We start from the raw sequence: 25,650 nt of genomic DNA on the forward strand, positions 1-25,650 counted from the left end.
TAAGTGATATAACGGCCTCCAGGCTCCTGTGTGAAAGTAAAAATAGAAATAACTTCATATGAGCTGGCTAATTAAATTGTGAAAAGAGCAATTTGGGTAAATTGAAACAATTCAATTCAGTTTTATTTATATAGAGCCTAGTTACAACGACAGTCCCCTTCAGGTATTTTATATTGTAAGTAAACTGTAAACTGTACAATAATTCAAAGAAAACCTTGACAGTCACACGGCCCCCTTTAAGGAGGCACTTGGTGACAGTGGGAAGGAAAAACTCCCTTTTAACAAGAAGAAACTTCAATCAGACCCAGGCTCATGGAGGGCAGCCATCTACCGCACGCAGCGTGACATCTACAGGACATAAGAGAGCCAGAGATAAATAATAACTAATGACTGAATGTAAAGTGGTGTCCAAAAATAAGTGAGTGAAGAAGAAATGCTTGGCGCATCATGGGAACAATAACACTTGGATTACTCGTTAAGGAATGATTAAACTTTTTCTGAAATATTAGTATTCACTTTCTAACAGAGAGGAGTGCTTAAGTGTGATGCCAGCCTTTCGTGTAGCTAACCAATTAGTAGATCGTTAGCTTGACATATAGCGTGAACACATAAGGTCACTTGCTTTTTAAATGCAATTAGCCAAGCTTGACAGGACTCCTTCTTCAGCGATATGGCCTCCCTTCCTTTCTGGTGTCCATTATTTGGTTTAGAGGTTACAGCAATGTTACAGTCATAGCTCTGTGCAGCTGTCACAGCAATACAGATGCAGAACATGGACTTTTTGAAATCCTGCTATCCTTTTTGAAACACCAGGCCTGTCATGTATCCTCCCCTGACACCTGATCCAGCTTTGTCCACAAAATATGCCTGCAAATCTAATTATATGATTACAAAGTCAATTACCAGCCTTTGGCCTAGAGTAAACACCCTTTTGCTCGAACATGGTGTTCTTTATGGACAATTTGATTAGCACATAAGTCCAATAACACTGCACTGCTTAGGTTCATTTGGGGCAGACTGTTCCTCCCAGTAGGTTCATGTTCTCCAGTGGAGTCTCCAGCTGGGGCAGCTTCCAGCACCCAAACCAGGGACTTGATATTACTACAACTGATCTTCAGCAATTCGAAACAAAAGTCGTGACTTGTTCCCTGATTCATAAGTGTATAGAAACAAGTCTTCCATCACCTGAGGAAGATGCTAACATACAGACAGTAAACTGGTGCCCTCAGATATACTCATGTCTGGTCCTTGCCTCTCACCGAGGGCAATTCCAGAGTGGAATAGAGTACCAGTTTATTAAAACTTGAGCTGTGTATTGAAGTGATCAGAACTATAGTATCTATCTCTTAATGGGCTTCTTCGCAAGCTGAGAAGTGATATTATATGTCCCAAAAGAAGATCCTCTTGACTGCCAAGATTCGATTAATTGACCAGCTGTGTTTTATTTGTTTAATCCATACAAAACCAAAATGCAAAAACAACTTGAACTGGCATTACCGAGATGATTTGTGAACAAATAAGATATAAACTGTTAAAGTGTTTTTCGCTCAGTCTATTTTCTACCTATCCTGGAGAAAGAAACAAAATAAGCTGAAACCATTGATTTCATGAACTCTTCTCACATTCTGTGCTGGTGTTTCAAGTTCACTGTGAATATTAGTCGGCTACTTTATGCATTGTAACTGACTTTCACTTGGTGGTTAAAGCCCAAAACAAACAGAAAAACAACTCATTTATAATTTTAAAACAGCTCTTGCATCAAATTTGTATTAAATTTCAGATGCATTTGAAAAATCCCGTTATGAAAACCTCTAAAACCTTCGCAAAGCGGTTTGTTACTAACTTAGAATGCAGTGATTGAATCAAATATTAAAATTAACTGTACTGTTTGCTGACTGCCTTAGACTGTAAAACAGGTGCTGGACAACCTTCAGCCCCCTTTTTCTGTCTGTGCCCTGCAGGGGGATGCTGGAAGACCTCTCTCTCTCTCTCTCTCTCTCTCTCTCTCTCTCTCTCTCACACACACACACACACACACACACACACACACACACACACACACACACACACACACACACACACACACACACACCGCTTTGATTTTCTGGAATCTGCACTACAGGGTAAGCATCTAGAGAGCTTAAAAAAACGCTCTCACACCTTCACTGGGTATCTAGTGCTAATGATTACTTGTTAAGCACAACATTCACACAGCACTCACACACAAACACACAGACATGAGCTCAGATTTAGCAATTCTGTGAGCACTGCACATCTCAAAGCCTTTTCCAGTTGGTCAATCCCTCCAGGCAAGGACCTTCATCAAAACACTGGCCATTGATTGGGATGATACACAGCATTAGTAAATAAAACAAGCACATTTACCTGAGAGAAGACACAGTCACACAGGTAGAAATATGTTTGACATTTCCAGTTCTGCTGAAAATTATGATGTGAACATCAAAATGTGACAGCGAGTATTTGCTTTCCTGGACAGGGGCAGTGGAGGTGATGGACAGTGAAAGGGGCATACAAATGAACAGCCACCCACGGGGAAAATCATCCCACCTTCGATGTTTACTGCACAGGGACTGTACTGTGCGAGACTGCGGTTCACACTAAATATTCTTGGTATGTGTGCATGTGGTACCTTCTACCCCTGGGAGGAGGTGCTGTGTGGAGGTCTAGAAATGCTGTGAAAAAAGAGACGCTGTGTGCGTGTGTGTGTGTGTGCCCTGTCCAGGTGGACGTATTCTAGGTCAGGCTGTTTGTCAGAGCTGAGACCAGATCGATGTGGCTCTAATCTAAGGCCATATGATGTGATTGATTACCTCATATTCTGAAGGCCTACACATAGACCTCCACTGGGTTTGATGGACACACACACAAAAACACACAGGACCACGGTCAGTTCATCCAAGCACAAGAATAAGAGCAGATTGGTTTTGCTGGGCACAAGATTGGACAGTCTATCCAATAGGGTCAGAAAAGATGATGGGAGCAGAAAATGTTCATTGATACCATCTTTCATGTGTGAGATGTTGATATGTGTGTGTTGTTTCCTGAAATTGGCTTTCCCTAGAAGCAGTGGTTGTGCTATTTTTTTGTCTGTCTTGCCACCCCTGATGTCTGCTTGTGTGTTAATGTAAATGCGAGAGTGCACGATGTTGACAAGATGTTTGTTTTTGTGGAACATTGACAGATGAGAAAAGGGTTCCGTCTGAGCGGCTGGAGGAGTGTGTTAAATGAGCAGAGCTGCTTGCCCCCACAGCGTGGCAGGGTGTTTGCATAATTTTTCACATTTGAAATGTTAATGACACCTGTGGGCTATGTTATAGTGAATCTGCTCAAAAGTGAATAAAACGAGATAGTGAAGTGCATGCGTAATTATGGGTATTTTTGAGAGTTGCCTGATTTTTTGTCAGTGAGAGTGTTCGCGTCCTTGTCTGAGTGTGCTGGGACAGTGTGTGTGTGCATGTCTGTGTTTTCACACACTGCCTCTCTTCATTGACATGCATGGTGTCAGGGACCTCATTTGAACTACTGGTAATGGGTTTTACTGCGTATTTGCCTGCTGGGCTGCACTGCCCCTCACAACTGAGAACTAAAATATTGTTTGAAAATTCACCACACCTAATCCAATTTTAACTTTGCACCGAAACATGTTTTTTCCTTCACTTGAAGTAAATGCAAACTGTAATTATTTAATGTTTTATTTCAAATATCTACTTTCAAGTGCACTAAGCTATAGCATGCTATATGTTCATGTAAAAACTGCTTATAGATCTGACAGTACAGCAGCTGAGGTATGGAGTCTGTCATACATTCACTGGCCAGATAATTAGCTATAACTTACTACAGGGAGTGCAGAATTATTAGGCAAGTTGTATTTTTGAGGAATAATTTTATTATTGAACAACAACCATGTTCTCAATGAACCCAAAAAACTCATTAATATCAAAGCTGAATGTTTTTGGAAGTAGTTTTTAGTTTGTTTTTAGTTTTAGCTATTTTAGGGGGATATCTGTGTGTGCAGGTGACTATTACTGTGCATAATTATTAGGCAACTTAACAAAAAACAAATATATACCCATTTCAATCATTTATTTTTACCAGTGAAACCAATATAACATCTCCACATTCACAAATATATATATTTCTGACATTCAAAAACAAAACAAAAACAAATCCGCGACCAATATAGCCACCTTTCTTTGCAAGGACACTCAAAAGCCTGCCATCCATGGATTCTGTCAGTGTTTTGATCTGTTCACCATCAACATTGCGTGCAGCAGCAACCACAGCCTCCCAGACACTGTTCAGAGAGGTGTACTGTTTTCCCTCCTTGTAAATCTCACATTTGATGATGGACCACAGGTTCTCAATGGGGTTCAGATCAGGTGAACAAGGAGGCCATGTCATTAGTTTTTCTTCTTTTATACCCTGTCTTGCCAGCCACGCTGTGGAGTACTTGGACGCGTGTGATGGAGCATTGTCCTGCATGAAAATCATGTTTTTCTTGAAGGATGCAGACTTCTTCCTGTACCACTGCTTGAAGAAGGTGTCTTCCAGAAACTGGCAGTAGGACTGGGAGTTGAGCTTGACTCCATCCTCAACCCGAAAAGGCCCCACAAGCTCATCTTTGATGATACCAGCCCAAACCAGTACTCCACCTCCACCTTGCTGGCGTCTGAGTCGGACTGGAGCTCTCTGGCCTTTACCAATCCAGCCACGGGCCCATCCATCTGGCCCATCAAGACTCACTCTCATTTCATCAGTCCATAAAACCTTAGAAAAATCAGTCTTGACGTTTCAGCTTGTGTGTCTTGTTCAGTGGTGGTCGTCTTTCAGCCTTTCTTACCTTGGCCATGTCTCTGAGTATTGCACACCTTGTGCTTTTGGGCACTCCAGTGATGTTGCAGCTCTGAAATATGGCCAAACTGGTGGCAAGTGGCATCTTGGCAGCTGCACGCTTGACTTTTCTCAGTTCATGGGCAGTTATTTTGCGTCTTGGTTTCTCCACACGCTTCTTGCGACCCTGTTGACTATTTTGAATGAAACGCTTGATTGTTCGATGATCACGCTTCAGAAGCTTTGCAATTTTGAGACTGCTGCATCCCTCTGCAAGATATCTCTCTATTTTTGACTTTTCTGAGCCTGTCAAGTCCTTCTTTTGACCCATTTTGCCAAAGGCAAGGACGTTGCCTAATAATTATGCACACCTGATATAGGGTGTTGGTGTCATTAGACCACACCCCTTCTCATTACAGAGATGCACATCACCTAATATGCTTAATTGGTAGTAGGCTTTTGAGCCTATACAGCTTGGAGTAAGACAACATGCATGAAGAGGATGATGTGGACAAAATACTCATTTGCCTAATAATTCTGCACTCCCTGTAGTACTGGCTTAGACACAGTTTTGCTCTCAGAACTGCTTTAATTCAGTGAGGTGTTGGAAATGTTCCTCATAGAGTTTGGTCCATGCTGACATGATAGCATCACACAGTCGCTGCAGCTTTGTCAGTTGCACTTCCATGATGATAATCTTCCGTTCCACCACATCCTAAAGGAGCTCTATGGGACTGAGATCTGGTGACTGTGGAGGGCATATGAGAACAGTAAAGTCATTGTCATGTTTAATAAATCAGTTTGAGTTGATCTGAGCTTTGGGATATAGTGTGTTATCCTACTGAAGCTGCCATGGTCATAAATGAATGAACAGATGGAATACTCAGACTTTTGTGTTTAAACTATGCTCAACTAGTACTAAGTGGCCCAAAGTGTACCAAGAAAAATATTTTCCATACCAGTAGATAACCAGCAGCAGCCTGAACTGTATATAAAAAACAGGACAAATCTATATTTTCATGTTGTTTAAGACAAATTCCGACTCTACCATCTGAATTTTGCAGCTAAAATTGAGACTCAGACCAGGTCATGTTTTTGCATTCTTCAATTGTCTAATTATGGTGAGCCCCGCATGAAATGTCGCCTCAGTTTGGTCAGTGTGGTCATCTGTTGCTATAGCCCATCTACTTCAAGGTTCAATGTGTTGCACATTCAGAGATGCTCTTCTGCATACCTTTGTTGGTTATTTGACTTACTGTTACCTTCCTATTGGCTCATAACAGTCTGGCTACTCGCCTCTGACTTTAAGACGTTTTCAATCAGGGAAGTGATTCTCATTAGATATTCTCTCCTTTTCAGACTGTAGAGATGGTTGTGTGGTACAGAAAGAAATGCATCTATCCATGCCACGTTAGAAATAGTTTAAATCACCTATCCGCCTTCTTCTTATGCTCGTTTGAACTTCAGCAGCTCATCTTTTTTGTGTACATGCCGGAATGCGCTGAGCTGCTGCCATGTGATTGGCTGATTAGACATTTGCATTAACATGCAGAATAGATGAACTGTATGCGTCATTCATAAAGCATTCAAGCAATAGTTTAATGTTTTGGGAAACGTATAATAGTTTTCTTGTAGAGTTTTATAGGATTATCATATTTAAAACTAACAGATGGTTAGCTCAGCTTAGCATAAAAACAGGATGTCTGACTCAACCCATCAGTAATAAAATCTGATTATCAACACCCCTAAATCTGACTAATTAATACATTATATCTTATTTGTTAAATGAGAATAATACACAGTATAAAAATTGGAGATAGCTACTGTGATAACTGCTGTAAAGCCTTGAATACAGCAAATCTAATCACTGCTGTCTTGTTTTTTTTAAACAATAACAACAACAATAACATTTGAGGGGTAGACCTGACTGAGAAACAAAGGACAATGTGTTCTTGTAGGGTTGCAACTTGTCAATCAAAAGGTAGACATTCCCTAATGCATACACGCTTTATCATGCATTTTTTTCATTATACGGGACCATAATTTATAATATAAAATGATTGTGCTGTTTGAAGAAGACTTAGCAATGGAGACCATAAGCTCATTGGATAAGTGTTTTCTGTTTACACTTTTCTAAGAAATCAACTTTTTACAACCCAGCATCTGACTGCCAATGGTTTCTTTTTTTCAGCTCAACAAACACAATGCAAATGCAATAAGAGCATAGCTGAATAGAAAAACATACAACTGAACACCATAAATCATGGATTGGCCTCCAGAGAGCCCAGACCTCGACATTATTGAAGCAGTGTGGGATCAGCTCATATTTGCCATATTTTGGTAGATTGTGACCCCATTCTCTATTTTAAAAATTCTAAGCAAAATATAAAGAAATAACTTGTGACTGAAGACTACTGTATTGGTAGAGCACAGGTAATCAAACTTGGATGTGTGTTTGAATGAAAGAGAGGGAGTCAGCTGTGTGTCCGACTGCAAGTTCTGTCTATTGGATTTTTTTTTCTGCCTGAAATACTAAAAATTAGATAGTTTGAGTATTCATTCATAGCTTAATTTGAAGTCTGACACTTGCAATCTTATCTTGGACTAATAAATGTTCGAAATCAAAAACAACATCACAGGAATCAGGTCCAGTCTCAGGCGCTGACATGTAAGCGCTGTGATATATATCACTGTCTGGCCTGTAGCTGGACAGATCTGCTCCCTTAGCCATACAGGACAACACGCACCACAGGGAAACACACAAGTGAACACAGATAAGCCCAGTCTTGTGGATTTATCACGGCTAGTTTCACTTGCCAAATCTGCCAAATACTCCCTGTCTGTCCACGTTTGTCCATCTCTCTCTTCTCCCCCTCTCCCTTTGGACCTGCATCGATGGGTCCATATTGTTCTTTTATCTGAATCCCATTCCTTCCTTTCCCATCAGTCACTCTGCCTCTTTGCACCATGGGAGGAGGAGGATGTCCCTTCATGTTGTGCCCAGCTTTGCCTCTCTGAAGTAGCTGTATGTGTGTGTGGGCATGAAAGTGACAGAGGGAGCAAAACACCATTACAGAGCAGGTGTCCGTCCATCTGTGCTGATCACAGTTTACTTTTTCCCCCTCTCCCTCTGTCTGTCACACACATCCACACATTTACACAAAGACTTTTGCTACAGGACAGCGTGACATTACTGAGTGAAAATGAGAAAATGTGAAAATATGTGAAGGCGAAGGAAAGGGGTGCAGAGTGGAGAGTAGAGGGGTGATATTAAAGGGGAAGAAAAAGCGACAGGCTGAGCAGAGTGATAAGGGACAAAAGGAAGGCCGAGACAAAAAAAGATGCTACGGAGAGGAAAAATAACCAGCTTTTACAGGAGGCGAGATGTGAGCTTTTATGTGGAAGAAACATGTTTTTCTGAATAAAGAAATGGGGAAGAAGAGAAATGAGGAGACTAGAAATAAGGCAGAGATATGTGTGAGGTCACCGCTGCTGATATGCAGTGCGTGCAATTTTTCTGCAGTAATGTACAGCAAAATAAAATACATTGCAAACCATTGCATCCTGCACGGTTTTATTTCAATTTCAGACAGCTTTCAAACTTTCTCTCTATGTGTTGGGGGAACAAGAGGAGCCCAAATTTCAGGCTTGGCATTAAAATATGACTGAAGGCTGCAGGAAGCAGCTATGCCTCTCCCAGGGGAGAGCAGCTCACTGCCTTCACTGCCTGCATGAATGAACTGATTCTACGAATGTTTACGCACATGCATGCATGGATGAACAGTATTCATTGGTAGTTATTTTTCAGGTCTGTCAGAATAGCTGTTATTTACAGTCAAGTAGTTTCAGTACTTAGCCGCACTGTCCTCTGTAGTAGTGCTATCAGTAGCACGGCTATCAAAGGCATACATGAGCCTGAAAGTGGCCGTCAGTGTTTTGTGTAGTGATCCTTGCTGAGTTGCTTTTTGCAGTGTTCTTCCTGGAGATCAATAAAATGTGCTCTCAACTGTGTTGTGCTGATGTTTTTTTGTTTTTAAATCTGAAATCTAAGTTTCTTTGCATCTGGGATTTTCGTCTGTTTATCCATTTATGGCACTGCTGGCGAGAGCATTCATTGTGCCTTTGTTTCAAAAACCCTGCCAGCAAACTGTATTATGCTTGAGTTGACTTTAGAGTGCTACATTATATTTTTATATGTGTAAAATTTTTGCATGCAACAATAAAACACAGAGTTATTTACAGGTTTACCACCAGTAAACAGGTACACCCAATGTACACCCAATTATGTCACGTTTATGTCTATGACCTGGTATATGAAATAATGCCAAGTCAAGGTGCTGTTTGGCTCAGTTTGACTCACTGTGATGGCGAAGCATCTGTCCACGATTCATAAGAACTGCTGCCAGCTTTGGGCAATTTCATTTTCCTCAATTAGGTCCTAATTGTATCATTTACTCTTACTAGTAGCAGTTTATGAAGAAACACAATTAATATCGAATAGATGGGAAATTTTGATGTCGATCCCTGTCTGAGAGTATTTTTGTGAAACCTACACACAGTGGTCACCTGATGTATTTTCACCCAAACTGTGCATTTGTCTTGGACATGGCTGTTTTTGAGTCTCGACTTCTTAGGAGATAGCAACAGGAGTAGAGCGCCTGAATTTCAAAGCAGCGAAGGGATCTTTAGGAGGTGTACAAATTAGAGATGGCACGATACCACTTTTTTATGTCCGATACAGATACCGTTATCATAAATTTGGATATCTGCCGATACCGATATGAATCCGATATAGTGTTTTTTAATCAACAAAACTGTTTTTTAAATATCTTGCTGCATTTTATATAAGTTCATACTCAAGTTTAAAACAACAACTACACTAAAGCTATTCTGTTATACCTGTATGCAAAAAAAAAAAATTTCATAGTTCAGCAATACTGATCAATCTAATAAACTTAAACCTACACCATCCTCCCTATTCTGGTATTTTAAAGAGTACTTAGCATAAATATTAAGCAACCTAACTAATAGGGTTCCAACTCCCAGCAACAACAAAAATAAATAAATAAAAAATAGGGAACCACCCCTCACGCTCCACCTCATGATGCTTAATCGACGTAATCAACCTTAATTTGATGCAGTGTGAAAAAAAAATGCACAGAAATCAATTATTTTTCAAGAAATATTAAATAGATTCAACATCTTTCTTCAACAAAATTGCAGACTGCACAGATGGTACCTTCCCAAAGGAAAAAGTACTATAGCTTACTAGGGTATATATATATATATATTAGACTTAATAGTTACTATATACAGTAATTGACTTCTATTCATTTTACATCAAATTAAAACTTTGGGTGTCAGATAATTATTTATTAAAAGCTAGACATTTTAAATGAGAATAAGAAAGAAAAGTATGTCTTTGTGCCCCCTTTTCCCTGTTAATGCCCTATCGGCCCCCCTGGCTAAACTTTGCTAGATCCGCCCCTGCACAGTTACCAGCGTCAGCTACGTAGAAAAAGATCCTGAGTAGAAAGTAATATTAAATACATTCTAACAACAGCTGATCAAGCTTAAACGTGCTGCTGTTGTTCAGCCGCTGGTTTCCTCTTTCTGGTGCAAAGTGGGCCAAAAGCAAACAAGAGAGACAGGCTCGCACAGAAAAGCCGATCAGCTGATCGTTAAGCAGTTTCATGATTGAAGTAGCAGCAAGAAGAGGCAGTCGCTTGTTAAGCTTAACGTAGGAATGCTTTACAAACATTCAGAGATGGACTTACACACTTGCTTTACTTCTCTCGGGATAACTTTGTCGGAGATGAAATGCGGGGTTGCTAGCGAAGCTCCACATGCTATCCAGACCACCGACAGGTCCCGCATGCCACAGCCGCTCTATCACGTGATGCATACTGCGCCAACGTGCTAACGTTCTGAGGTGAGTTACGGTGTGTTGCAAGTTTTGTGAGGTGCTTTCGTGATATTTAATGGATCGGATTACATTTTTAATTTTTCTCCGATATCCGATCCAGTAATTTAGGTCAGTATCGGACTGATACCGATACGTAATATCGGATCGGTCCATCTCTAGTACAAATGAGCATTTTCACCTTGAAGCATTGTGGCATTGTGGAACAGCTCTGAATACATTTGTCACACAAGCAGCCAATTTTCACAATCACACACTTTCCCCACAACAATGGCCTGCAGGCTCTTGCCCCACTTTTTTCTCCCTTAAGCATAAAAATGCCCACCAATCCAAACATGTTACTGTAACATTGAACATTGTGCCATTTCACGTGTAGCTCTCCTCAGAATCTCTAGACTCACAGCAGCTCCAGGTCACCCAGAGGCCAGCCAGTCACAGAGCTTGTAGTAAAGTCCTCACCAGACCTCCCCCTGGCAGAAACAGCATAACAGTGTATCATCTAAATCAAACGGAGAAGCTGCAGCTATTAGATTCATCTGTCATATGTCTGGGTTTTCTAAATGGTATATATCTGGTAAATTGTGCCTTACACCTTATTTGATCTGAATAATCCTACTCTCAAGGAAGCAAAAAATAATAACAATTCTCCCTAAAGGATGATTTAAGGGAGCAAGTAGCTCTTACAATCCATGAGCCCTACAGCCAGACATCTGGATGTATCCACTCATCCGTGTTTGTGTATGACTGAATGTGTAATTCTGTGTGATGTACTGTAGCAGGCACCTGCTGGTGCACTTTTATGGGATTGACCTCACAGACACACTCGCTGTGCTCCAGACGCAGGTTTAATGCACTCAGTTTGTTGGTGGTAGTGAGATGGAAAAACAGCATGTGCAGCCTGAAGCAGAGCAGTTTGTTTTATTTGACATCATTGTGCAAATAAGTTTACTCGTTCATGGTTCCAGACACTGATTGTTCTGTTTTAAGGCATTTAAAAGGCAGCGAGGTGCTTTTGAGATTACTGTGTAGCTGTATTGTTTGGGATTTTAAGAGTACTGCACAGACTGAGCAATGTTCTTATACTGTCAATCTTGGGATTGACAGCAGAGTGAAAAGTATCAAAATGAATGCAGGAAAACCAGAAATATTGCCTTTATTAATTCCTGTTAATGTTGTGGTTTTTGTCTACATTAAAATAATAAACTCCCCAGATGGAGAAAGAAACTGCTCCATGATGGTCTAAAAAACACCTTGTTGTTATAATTAGTGGCTAAATTCAGAACAAGTCTAATTTCTGTAACATAAGCAAACTATCAGAAGCTAAAAAGAAAACAAGATTCATGTTGTCCCAAACTTTGATATCAAAAACCAACCATAGCCCCCAGCAACACAAACCTAGAGACTTGTGTCATGAGGGAAAAATTTCTTTTCCCCAACTGGTTGCAAGTCGTTGCTGGCAGTTGCTGTGAAATGGACTGATATAAAGCCTTATTCACTCAAGCCTACAAACTTGTCAGTGACCATATGACAGCCAGTGGTTGTTACGGAAAAATGTGGATTTTGTGACCGGTTGGCAACTGGTTCCTGACACCTACTAGTGTGAAACTAGCTGCAAAGAGGCGCACAAAGCTTCCTCTCTCCAATTGTTTTGATTGCTTGTAGGTTGCTGCAGTCACTTGTATACATGGCAGACTCCATTCAGGTGACACCGACTTGGCTGCAAATGCATTTGCAATAAAATAGTGTGACTGATCTCACCCAGAACCAGCCAGAAACCTCCAGCAACCACTCGCAGCAGTTGCCAGATGGTCACTGTGTGTATGAGGCCAAAGAGTTGGAGACAATATATGTCAAAGCAATGAGTAACTCTCCTCATTGTTACTCTTACTTTGTTCTCACAGATTTAGAATTGCGAACGTTACATTATTGGCATGCTTTGGTTTGATGTTAAGGGCAAAGCTGTCACCAAATTATTAAGTCCCTTTGTGTTTCTGCTGGATCCAATACCTCAGTGAAAACAAAAAGCATGAAAGGTCAAATTAGACAGCTGTTCTTTGCAATGTTTGTTCCCAGTCTCTCCAAACCTTGTTGCTACTGTCAAACGATTGTAGGAAACATGCTAGTGAAATGACTGCTAGAGAGCTAATGTACATAATCTGACTTAAGGTGATTAAGACTGCTACAAGATGGTTCTTTGTGGTTCTGCAGCTAAAAGACTTCTTTTTAAAAGGAAAGAACCAGTCTCAGGGTGTTAGCCATCTCACAATGTAAAGAAAGAAATAAGAAACGTATAGAAAAAACACACATTAGTGTACTCTCCTCAAACCATTTCAGGTTGTAGAGTGATTTTCAAATTTCAAGTTATCAGGGTTTTTTTAAATTGTTTTTTTTTTATTACATGTGAAGTAGTACTCTATAAGCAGACTATGTAAAGTCAGTGAAATCCTCCTTAAAACATATTGTATTAAGACATTGTTTGGTTTTATCAGTGTTTGACAGTGATTGTGCATTTGATTGCACTTCTTTTAGTGTTTTTTGTATGTGGAAAAACTTTAATAGCAACATTTATCATGAACATGTGCCTTGCGGCGGTTACTTGAGCCCAATCACAGCAATTAAAAATTCTATTATTGGAGGGGAAATTAGTTAGTTGAATCTAATTGGAATTTAATTAATTACACATTTTAATTACTGCCAGACAAAAAATTGGCATGTCAAACTTAAAATTAGCACGATTGGTTTTTTTTTTTAAATGCAGCGCTATTACCTTAATGTTCCATAAAATATTAGCCTGAAGGTTTCTAACTGCTGCACAGATGACTACTTTCCAGCTACGTGCTGCTGGTGGTGGCGATATAATTTTCATGTCTGATTAGATATTGTCTTATTTTCGTCGCGTTTCTATATTAATATTTGCATGACAATTGTTAGCTTTAAATTTGTGAGATTTTCTAAAAGACCAAGACAGCCAATTTGTCCCCAGTTTCCTGAAATGTAATTTAGACCTGACCACAGTAATAACAGTATAACAGCATGTTGCTCATTTGTTTTGGGATGTCACACAATTTGCTGTCCTCATTTAACCCATCTGCCTCCCAGTAGCTCTTTCTTAGCCTCTCACCACCCATTTTCATTTCCTTTGCTTGGCCTTTCCATAAATGTTCCCCCTTGTCTACTTCCCTTTCTTTCCCTATCCTCTGCTTGACTGGGACTCCTCCAGTTCCCTACATTGCTGTCCTCTGTCTGACAGCCTCAGAATGGAAACAAAAGGCAGAGCAGAAGATGGAGGGAGAGAGATAAAACAGCAAAAAGCCAAGTGAAGTCTTACACACACACACACACACACACACACACACACACACACACACACACACACACACACACACACACACACACACTTCCTTCCATTGCCATCCTCTCTTTTCTCTTTTGCTTAATGTTTGAAAGAGCTTTTATTTTGCAAATTCTCCTTGCTCTCATGAATAACACATGAGAATCAACGGCAAACTCTTATCCCCGCCCTGTCCTACTCTTTCTTCCTCGCTAAAGCACACACACACGCACTTCACTCACAGATGGCCTGGTCCAGGTCATTTCCTCTGTGGATGGAGGATAACTGGATTTGCCAGTCTGTTGTGTTCTGTTGTTCTGACAGATCTGTTATGGACAGAAAAACACAAAAAAATAAGAAGCTAATAAACTGTACCCTTGTGTGTGTGTGTGTGTGTGTGTGTGTGTGTGTGTGTGTGTGTGTGTGTGTGTGTGTATAAATCCCTCAGGACTTTAACTTTTGCAGCCACAGAACCCCTACAGATGATCATACTGCCCCTACAGTTCAGTAATAGTGGTGGATGTTAATAGCGTATCAACCACCTTGTGACAGTATAATGTTTAGTTAATGTGTTTAGCGGATTATTCCATTACGGCCCTCTGTGTTTTCCCGAGAAGGCATAATGGTGTTATTTCTCATTTCTGTCACTGTGTGTGGTTTCCATTTTTTTTCTTTTTTGCTGCAGTACGTACTTACAGTTCCCCATGCACATTACATTACTCTGCTGAAAAAGCTATTTTACCCATCAGGTTTGATAGAGTTTCCAATAATACCTCTGGCCCTGTTCAAAACTCAGAAATGTCACTATGCAGAAAATGTTTCGCCATGTAAAAAGTAATGTGCCGCATCCCTTTAGAGCTAAATGAATAAAGCTCCCCAGGAGATTTTTCTATCTATTGAACACTTTTTGAATCTCTAAGGGAACAATTTGGCTGCAGTAGCTGAACACTCTTCCATTGGTTTCCGCAGACAGACATGTTTTCCATACTTGAAAAAGGAGATTAGTGTCATATGAGTATCTCAAGACTGCATGACAGTGTGTCACATCAGTACAGCTCTCATATGCCAGTAGTAAAGTTTGGAAGTAACATCTGGCTCGAAGAGACTTTATGTTTAGATTTCAGCATGTGTGTGTTGCTTGTGTGTGTGTGTGTGTGTGTGGTAGATCCAGGTCTGCCCGTGGAAGTAAGCGTCGCACGGAAATAACCGAGTTGGCCAATTAACTGCGTGAAGTCATCAGCCCACACAGCCCTGCTGCAGTTTGAATGCCCTCATGCTTCAAAATAAACACATGCAGGAACACACACGCACATACACACACATACACACCTCCAAACCAAACAAACCATTAAGGTTAACTATCCTTCCCCAGCGTGGCGACTGTCAGGAAGTGCTAAAACATAACATATTTCATGTTCTTTGACTTCAGCTGTCAGTCAGCTGCCAGTTTTACTGTAAAGCAGCACCGTTCCAGTCTGAGATCATGGATCAGCTGACAGGCATGGAGGCGCAAAGACGCACCGGCCTGCACTGCCAGAGGTTTTCTGTGTATGATTTAAACAGGGTAGGTGTCATGCTGTGCAAAAGTAATGCGGACATCATAAAGTCAGTTCTTAATATCGTTGAAGTTCTGTGTCCTTTGTCATTTGAGTGATGGGGCTCAGGGCCGTTCGATTTGATGGCTATTTTGTGTGCCAGGTGGAAATAGGGCTGGTTGAAATCAGATTGATTACTATATATCCTCTGAGCACCTGCTTAAACACGCACGCACGCACGCACGCACGCACGCACGCACACACACACACACACACACACAAGTGGATGAATTCCCAGTCCTGTGTTTGAGCTGCATTACAAATGCATACATAGTGTTTAGAGTGGCAAAGAGCCCTTTTCATATGGAGATGTAGCTAACGACTTCAGGCTTGGACCTGCCACTGCATATATGGTACAGCATTACACCTGCAGCCGCCCCCTCTGTCTTCCTCTCTTCCTCCTCTGTTAGGCTGTTTTCCTTTGTGTCTGCTCCATATATATTAATAACAACACGCAGCACAGAGGAACCTCTATTAATAGTGATGACAGTGATGCTGTCCCAGTTGCTTGCCTTTGTTGGTAGCCTAGATACTAAATTAATGATTCTAAATCCAGCAACTGTGAATAAGGCAGCACAATAAAGGCCTGAAATGTAAATGTGCAGTACAGAGAAAATGAGAAGAAAAGAGGTCCCAGATAGAAGAGCAGACCGCGTTTTTCTAGTCCTTCAGGAGATAAATATGATGGAGATGAATGTCAGCAAGGCTCATTGTTTGGCTGCCATGGGAGGTTTGCGACTCATCATGTATGTCAGTCTGCGCTTTGTGTGCGCGCGTGCTAATTATATGCACGCTTCGAGCTCCAAGTCTGATTGTCAGTCTGACATGTGCTCACCTTTGTCTGAGGGAGGAGCGCAGACGGAGAGCAGCGGGAGCGTGAGAGAGATGAAGATTTGGACGAAGTTTAAGAGGAAGCAGGAGGCTCTGATCAAGCTTTTTCTTTTTTTGTCAGAGATTTGTGTGTCTATGTGTGTGCGTCAGAGACAGAACAAGAGGGAAGCAGCTTTGCCATGACAATATATCCGTTGCTTAGCAGGTGCAGGCTGACCTGCCGCACTCTCCCCACTGCATCACTCTGGTTTTCCTATTTTATCCCCCCCCCCCCCCCCCCCCCCGACAAACAAAGGCAAGGAAGTCAGTTTCTCCTGATGTCAGGCTGAACAAAGACACAGGATGAAACACTCTTTTGTAGTAGCACTGCCTTTTGTGCACACAGCTTCAAAAACCCACTTTTCCACCTACTTTTCTGTGATACATGCTACCATCGATTTGCGTCCATGCTGATTTTTATTTCCTAAGTAGGACACTGTCTGAAGTTTTGAAAGCATGTGCAGCATTTTATAACAGCCAAACCCAACTGATTTTTAACCATGTATACAGTTATATTTGCTCTTTGCCCCACTTACAGGGGAACACACACGACCTTGCTCAAAGATCAGTCATTGATCTTCTCTAGCTCCCCAGCCTGGGCAATTATCTCCCTAATTATTCAAAATCCATCTTCAGCTCAGTGTAGGCCATCAAACTAGCAGAGTCTGCATATACGTGTGTGTGTGCGTGTGTGTGCGCACGGTGATGTGTCACACGGTAGGACAGAAACTGTTTCCCTAATTGCTTGAAAAAGACAGGAAGCCTGCTTTGGCTGACATTTGCTTGCACCCTGCAAACAGCTGCCTGCAGTGTAAATCAGGTAACAGTGTATGCGCAGGCCTCTCTGTTCATTATACACACATACTCACACATGCACACACAAACACAGGACCACCACACGGACAATATGTCAAGCCTGTCATATTTAGAGAGCCATTAAGGGAGAGTCAGCATCCTGGCTTTTATTAATGATGTCACAGTGGACAGTATGTCGTATTAATGATGTCACAGCTGGGAGTGAGTTACAGCAGCGGGCATTTATCAGCCTACATGTGTGTTTATGTGTGTGTGCGTGCGGGGTGGATAAGAGAAAGGTGGAGCAGTGTTTCATTTGTAACGTGGCCCGACCTTGGTGACTGGAAATAAAGGATGGGGGAAGGGACGAGAGTTGCAGGAGGAGGTGGAGGAGGATAGACAGAGAGGTGTAACATCTCTTTGTCATCACCCTTCTTTTCCGCACGAACCTGACGCTCCGCTCGGTGTGTTTATGGTGGCAGAGGTGTACTTTGCGTGCATGTGTGTGTTTTTGTATGGACAGGCTCACAGCATCACAGCATTCCTCTGCCCTGATTGGGATTACATTATGCAGTCATGCAGGGGAAAGGGAGGGCAGAATAAACAAAAAGCGAAAGAGGAAAAGTTAAACAGGAGCATAAAAATAAAGGTGTCTAATGAATGAATTCACCTCAGCTTCACTTCAGTAACAGCTGAGATAAAACAACAAATATTCCAGCTCTGTAGCATAAAATGTTTAGCTGTGACAAGAAAAAAAATGCTTTGGATTAAATATTTAGGCCTCTAAAAGCTGATGTCAGAGCTTTACATTAGGCCAATGTCAGTTTTGAGTGTTGAGGTCAGGTTGTGAAGACATAATCTATTTATACAGCCACATTGTGTGTGTGTGTGTGTGTGTGTGTGTGTGTGTGGGGGGGGGGGGGGGGGGGGGCTATTGGCTTTTCTTTTATGGACAAACAGCAAGCTGAACTGTTTAAAGCTTGTTTAAAGTTGGGTTAAGATTAGGTTCAAATGTAGAGTTTTGATTAAGAAAGCAGCAATGATGGTTTCCAGTAGGTGATGAATATGAGATAGTGTGAGGACCTCTAAATGAATGGAAAGTCATCTGAATGGGTGGGAATAGTGCTGGATGTGTATGTTTGTGTGTATGTATGAGGTGATGGTGTGCACATAGGTGCTGACTGCACTGTTTCACGCCTCACCAAGGTGAACGAACACAATGAAGAGTGATTTATGCTTTGATTCGTTACAACTCAGTTTTGTGGCTTTGTCAAAGCTGAAACAACAGACGTAGCACAGGTCTGTTCTTGCCTCCTCTTTGTCTTTATCAGTTTCATAAAAAATATGTAATTTAAAAATGCTTCTGTGAGTTTATGTGCATCAAAGAGAAGTGATGCTTTTCCTACTGCGTGTTGAGCGATTGCCTGACTGGGTCTCACTGCGGTACAGAGCCCCTGCTGGCATCAGTATTAGCATCTGGGGAAACAGTGTGTGTTCAACGTGTATGAGTGTGGGTGTCCTGTAGTCTCAGACTAATGATGTTTTTGACCCGCTCTTTGTCTCGAAACAAAGAGCAGCTTGTGGCCACGCTCCTTGTGGTCACGCACATACTAATACACACTTTTGAAAAGACAGCTCTAACTGTGAGTGTGTGTGTGTCTGTCTGTGTGTATGCCTTTGACAGCTGCGTCCATGTTAAGGACTCTTCATTGAGATGCATTGCAATTATTGGCAATGTTTTCTGAAGCAGCTCTTCAAACAGGCCCCAGACCTCCTCAAATCACCTCTACTTCGGTTCGCGCTTGTTAAAGAGACGCGTGCGCATGTGTATTATTGCACAGAACATGTCTGGGGATGTAATCTACATAAGTGATGACTCAAGAGCGCAGACACATTTTGAGGTAATTATGTCTATTGGTCAATGTTGCCTGCACACACACACACACACACACACACACACACACACACACACACACACACACACTCGCACTCAGTGGGGGTCGGCATATGTGCTTCAATTATCTCCCATGTCACAGTGTGCTCTCACAAACCAGAGCTGGAAATACCTCAGCAAATAGCTGTGGACAAACAGATGTGGGCAAATGTCATATTCGCACATTTAGTGAGTGATCAGCTCCAAACATAAGCCTCATTAACACATTTGCATTTGCATACTCACACACACGCTAAACAACTATGTCTGAGATGTAGATATAAAGAGGTGATTTTCTTATTGGGTGTCAAGCAGACCTTCCAGGTCCAACCTGAAACCCAAGTCAAGGTCATTGTTGTTAGCTGCTTGTATACAGTGTACAATGTACATTGTAGCAAAGCACTGCGTATATGGTGCAAGGAAAACATTAACATGTAGGTGAATTGAAATATATTCGTTTTTTAATGCTTGCCTGTTTTATAAATTTAATCAGCAAGTCAAATCATTTCAGAGCTTCCTTAGTTGTTATTCAAACACTGACTTCCATTACTGTCTTCTCAGCCAGTTCCAACAGATGTGTGTGGTAAACTCCAGCTTTCATGCAGCTTGTGCGACGTGACTTGCCAATAGCTTCTGTTTACACCTTTTCACCCAGTACTAACAAACTAATCCAACTCAAAAACAGGTCAGTCAATCGATAAACTTTTTTCCCCCCAGGTTTCTTCCCATTAAAAGGGTGTTTTTCCTTCCCACTATCACCAAGTGCTTGGTTATAGAAGGTTGTCTCATTGTTGGGCTTTAGTATTGCAGGGTCTTTACCTTACAATAAAAAGAACCTTGATGTGACTGTTGCTGTGATTTCTGCTAAATAAGAAAATAAATTAATTAATCAAACTGAGCTCACAGAAGCATCTTAGGCTCCTGGAGGTTTTTCTTTATATCAGATATTAAGATGTTATCATGTTGCCTAGCAACCACATAGTAACCTACTCACAAGCTTTGTAATGTTTTTGCACCTACAACACCTGAGAAAAGCATTGTGTCATTTTAATTTCCCAACAGCGACATCTCATTTGTAGCCACAAAACCTTCATTATGCATGATTATATTATGATATCACCACGTTGCCTAGCAATCACCTAACAGCAGTTTGTAAAACTCAAATCAAGCTCATTCAACAGGACCATTTAATGTTTGTTAAATGCAAGGATTTGTAATTGAATATTAATTTGAATAATTTAGTTTATTGAGCTATTAGTTTAGAATGTACCACCACATAAGTTTATTATGATTGATGGCATGTAACGTTGCTCTGTAATAATTTATTTTTTATTTATGTTGATTACATAGCCACACACAGTCTGCTATCACCCACATCTAATACAGGAGAAATGTAGGAGGTGGCTTTACAGTTTGAGCACCTGTAGAAGATTTGACTGGTTCGATGGCAGTTTTATAAGATGATCTAAGCAAATAGTAAGAACTGTAACAAACTGAAATCATCACTTTTGATTGAAGGGGACTATGATCACAGAATCAGAACTGCATTTGGCAAATTTAAGGGTCAATGCCATGCAGTGATATGTTTTAAATGACCAGGGCATCCATAGATGTTGTTTTGCAATGTTGCAAATTTACCAAACGTAAAAATGTAAAATATTTTTAACATTCGATTGCCAAAAAAATAGAATCAGGGATTTCCTACTTGTTACAAAGCATATATTTCACAGTTTAATCAAACCAAACAAGTTGGCTTCATAGGCTAGAATCTAGCTTTACTGTTAAGCAATATACTTTATTGCTCATGCTTCTTTTGTCACGATAATTTCACTGTGTGCACAATTAATTATGCAATGAAATTATCTTGATAAGTACTACTTAAAAGATGATGCAGACTTTTGTTGGAGTTGTGTTGCATTGGGTGTGCCGGTTTGGGTTGTACAAGGGCTTCTAACGCACATTTAACAATATTAAACACACACACACACACTATTTTCTTAAGGGTCTGGCAGCTAGTCGCCCATCTGGGACTGAAGATAACCCTCCGGTACCCACTGGTGTAGCAGTGTGGAGTGTATGTGTGTATATGTGTGTGTTTATATGAGCTTGTGTGCACAGCTAACCCTTTCTTTCTCTCCGTCTCTCCCTCTTTCTTTCTCTGTCGTCTGGGGTTGCAGAGGACACAATGTGTTGCTGAGCACCGGACTTCAACATCTGTGCAGAAATCTGTGTGTGTCTATATGTGTAGTCAGGGATAGCTATGGGAAAGGATTAGGACAGCTTTAAACAGGCTTTGTTTAATAAGCAGCACAACGGCTGCTCCGGGTGGGAAACCACCTACTCCCGTACACACACACATATACACACATATGCACACACACACCCATGCAGAACACTACACCCACATAGTAAAGATAAGAATATAGGCTAAAATTTGGACCACTGGTTTCTTATGGTGGAATCTGGGTTATGGTCAGTGCACTGTATTTATGTGTGCATGTGATGGTGTGTGTGTCGGTGTGTGTTTTAGTGTGTTGAGGTTCTGTTCCAGGGATTGGGGTGCCTGGCTGTGGTAATTGGGACCGATGGAGCTGAAAGCAAGGGATGAACCAGGGGATAAAGGATGGATAAAGGAAAGGATGGAACTGTGCACATTGCCCAAGGAGCTTTTTGCTGATTGGCTCAGAGTGACCGCCTCTGTGTGTATTCATGTGTATGTGTGTATGTACGTGTGCATTTTTGTGCGTATGTATCCCTGCAGATGTGCGAAGCTTAGCAATTTTCTCAGCGGACCAATTAGATGCAAGGAGTTTGGTCCCCAGGTGTGAAAGCCTCTTCCTGGTAATTCGGGAGCTTGATTAGTGGGTGTTTTAACTGTGTTTTAACCAATGTGGCTGTGGGTGTGTGAATTTGCTCGCGCCCTCTTCTGTGTGTGTGTATAGGAGAGAGATTAAAGTTGGTTTTCAGCAATTTGTGCTTACTTTTGAGGCTAAATCTTTGCGCCCGATTCTAGTCAGTGAAGTGATGCTAATTCAGCTAACGTAGCCCCAAAGAGGAGGAGATGAAACCCATCCCTCTACTTAATGCATGCAAATGGATTCCTCATTCAGAGATTTCAGAACATTGTTTCTCAACTAGGTCAGTGGAATCAGACAGGCATAGATATGGAGCTAAAGGCATAGAAGGACTTAAAGGAAGAACTGCAGCAGTGCTGTTATCCCACAGAAGCAGCATGCCAGAAACAAGCCCTCGAATAAAGGTAATAGTTAATGAAAGTGTGATGGGGCTGTGTAGGAAAGAAGAAAGAGGAGGCAATGATAGGAATGAAGAGGGCCAGATGAGAGAGGTGAGGCCTGCCTCTGAACACCACTCCTGGGAACATAAATGCTTCTTCTTCAGTAAACAGTGAATAATTCATCTAGTTACACATATGCACGCACACACACACACACACACACACACACACACACACACACACACACACACACACACACACAAAACTCAAAAATCATATTCATGTCATAGACAGGCCATTTTTACAGCAGACAGACAGCCCAAGTCAGTGTGGAGCTTTTATTATTCACTAGCTCATGAACTCTGCAGGACCCTTCACTTTTTGACTGTCTGCACGTGTGCACATGTGTGTATTTGGGCCTGGGTGTGCGTGTGCACGCGTGCACAATTTGTGTTTGTGCGTATTTGTGGCATGTAGCAGTTCCATTTCTCCACATCTGTGAGAGTGAAAAGGAGGACAGAGAAGAGAGGCACGCAACGTTCCCCTATCCGTAACCCCGAGGCGTGCTCATGCAACACGCGCATGCACGCAGAAATGGCTTCTCTGGCTTTATCCCAGAAGCAAGTATGAACTTCCATTTTGCCAGGACCTCCTGTATATATAACAGCAAAAAAAATATCGATCCAGGGTTCCACAATTTACCCACATATTTCTCACATATGAACATGTGTTCACAAACACATGGCATGCAGACACAAACAGCGCAGAGGCAGCATTGTGAAGGTGGAATTCTTTTGGACACTCAAATACTTTAATTCCAGCTAAAACTTTAATTCCTATTTGTTACATGCAGATAACTTATTGTAATTCTGCTGCAGAATAAAAAAACATTTTAAAAATATCTATTTTATTCCTAACTTCAGTCTGTGAATTGTTGTTATGCTAATGTCGAGAAAATCACCACAGCTGTGTGCTAAGGTGTCAGACTCTGTCTCTTTGCAAAGCGAATGAGGAACACTGTGAGAGACAATAAACGCTAGTGTCTTTCATTGCTTTTTGTTCAGTATTTGATCACAGGAGTATTTCACATTTTAAACTGAACCAAATATGAAGCGAGTGCCTTGACATGGTAATGAGGTACATGAGGAGGAAATGAGTTTGACTCTGAGTAAGTTCAGTCTTGTCTGTATGTGTGTGTGTGTGTGTGTGTGCGTGTTGTATAAAATGAGTGATGTGTCTGATCCTAACCTTTGCCCCAGAATGCTATGGACACCTGTCTTCCCACGCAAGATTCTCCAGGACTCTCCTGTCCAATGCAGGCCTGATTTATTAGACCCCAAGGGCTTCCTCCTGCTTGCTTTCTGTCTGTCTCATATTCTTCTTCTTTCTCCCTCTCTGACACACACTCACATATACAGACACACAGACAACCATCATGACAGACCATAGAGAGAAAAGGAGAGAAATGGCTCCTGTCATTTTTCCTCTTTTAACTGGAGCTCTGCAGCATTCTCTGTCATAGAGCCCCTGAGGGGAGGACATCCAACAAAGGGAGAACCTTTCACACTTTATTGTCTTTTACCACAGAGAGCTCATATCTCTTTTCTCACACTCTCACTCCATCTTCCTTCTTTTTCACACTTCTCTCACATTCCTTCTATTCATCATCTTTACCACTTTTCCTCAGTCTCTGTACATCTTTTTCCATATCTATATTTCATAACTTATGGTTTGACAATGCCCTTTGAGTATGCCAGCTTGTCAAAAATACTGAAAGGCCGAGGGGGGGAAAAATGGGGGCAGAGCATAGAGGAAGGCAGAGACTGCAGAGCAGCTAACAAACATATTGAGTTGGAGGGAAAAGAGCTGGACCTCTGTCTCAAACCAAACAGCAGTCTGTCAGATCAGAGGGATGTTTAAAATGCTTATATACAGGTGCAGCTCGAACAGCAATCTGCACTTACAAAGCAAGAAGAACTGAAGTGTGCTCGAAGGATCACACGATAATAAACCTATGGGCTCAAATTGTGGTCATAAATATTTTGTATTTGTAAATCAGTTTTGTACTTGCAAATCAGGATTTGTATGTGTAAAAAGAATTTGTGTGTGCATAAAAAAGATTTGTATGTGTAAAAAGAATTTGTGTGTGCATAAAAAAGATTTTGTATGTGGACTTAGCCCAAAAAAATACGTGTGAAACTCTGCAAGTTGCAAGTACGAATTTTGACCCTACTTTTCTTCCTTTCATCTGATTGGCCAATGTCATGTCAATCACAAATTTAACTATCCAATCAGAGAACAGATGGGGTTGGCTATTGGAGGGGTGCTTTATGGAGCTTCAGGTCCTTGAAGGGAATAAATGCCCCTTTACATGCCAGCCCAGCGTTTTCCTTCATCACCATCACCTTTGGTTTACGTGCCTAATACAGGGACTTCCACAGCCTTTTCAACAGCGCTGCGGAGCGCGGAGGGGGCAGTGTTTTGGAAATGACAGTCGTCACTAGTGGGGATAGTTACAAAGCTTTCTTTGTTATGAATTAGCATACATGTTTTTATTGAACATTTGAAGAACTAGCAAAAAAACCAAAATCTTCTAGAGGACAAAGTCCGAGATAGAAACGACAAGGAGCAGGTGCATCTAGTACAGGTAGAGCTGCTGCAAAAACTCACAGAGCTAGTGATGTTCGATTCGTGAACGAAACGTTCAATGCTCGAGAATCACTTTACTGACTCGTGAATCATGATTCACAAGCGCAATTGACTCACTGACTCATCCCTGTTGCTGTTAGCAAACTAATTCCATTAGTAGAAATACATCTAGCTTATAATTAAAATTGTGGGGGGAAAAGACAACAGCCAGTTTCTTAACAAAAACATTTCTGCTCTGAACTGGAAGAAAAAACCCTGAGTAGAAGCTCACATCAAGACAATAGCTCCTCGGTTCACAGTAGCATTGCTCAGCTAACATGCTAACAGCACATTTGAGTTACTCCCTCCCTCCCTTGCTGTGCTGAATCATAGAGTAAGCGAATCACTCAGGACTCACTCACCCCCTCCCTCCTGGCTCACAGCTCAAACAAGTACGAATCACTGACTCACTCACCCCCTCCCTTCCTG

At 41.4% G+C, this 25,650-nt stretch overlaps 1 long non-coding RNA gene across 1 annotated transcript; it reads right to left on the reverse strand.

Annotated features, from left to right (window-relative positions):
* On the reverse strand, positions 1-25,650 carry LOC309719813. Its single transcript, XR_014280326.1, has 3 exons — positions 25,637-25,650; positions 14,348-14,431; positions 1-26 (listed from the first exon to the last, which is right to left on the reverse strand). It is a non-coding gene; the product is annotated as an uncharacterized lncRNA (long non-coding RNA).

This window comes from Aulonocara stuartgranti (genome assembly GCF_965226115.1).
Source record: "Aulonocara stuartgranti genome assembly, chromosome: 12".
NCBI lineage: Eukaryota > Metazoa > Chordata > Actinopteri > Cichliformes > Cichlidae > Aulonocara > Aulonocara stuartgranti.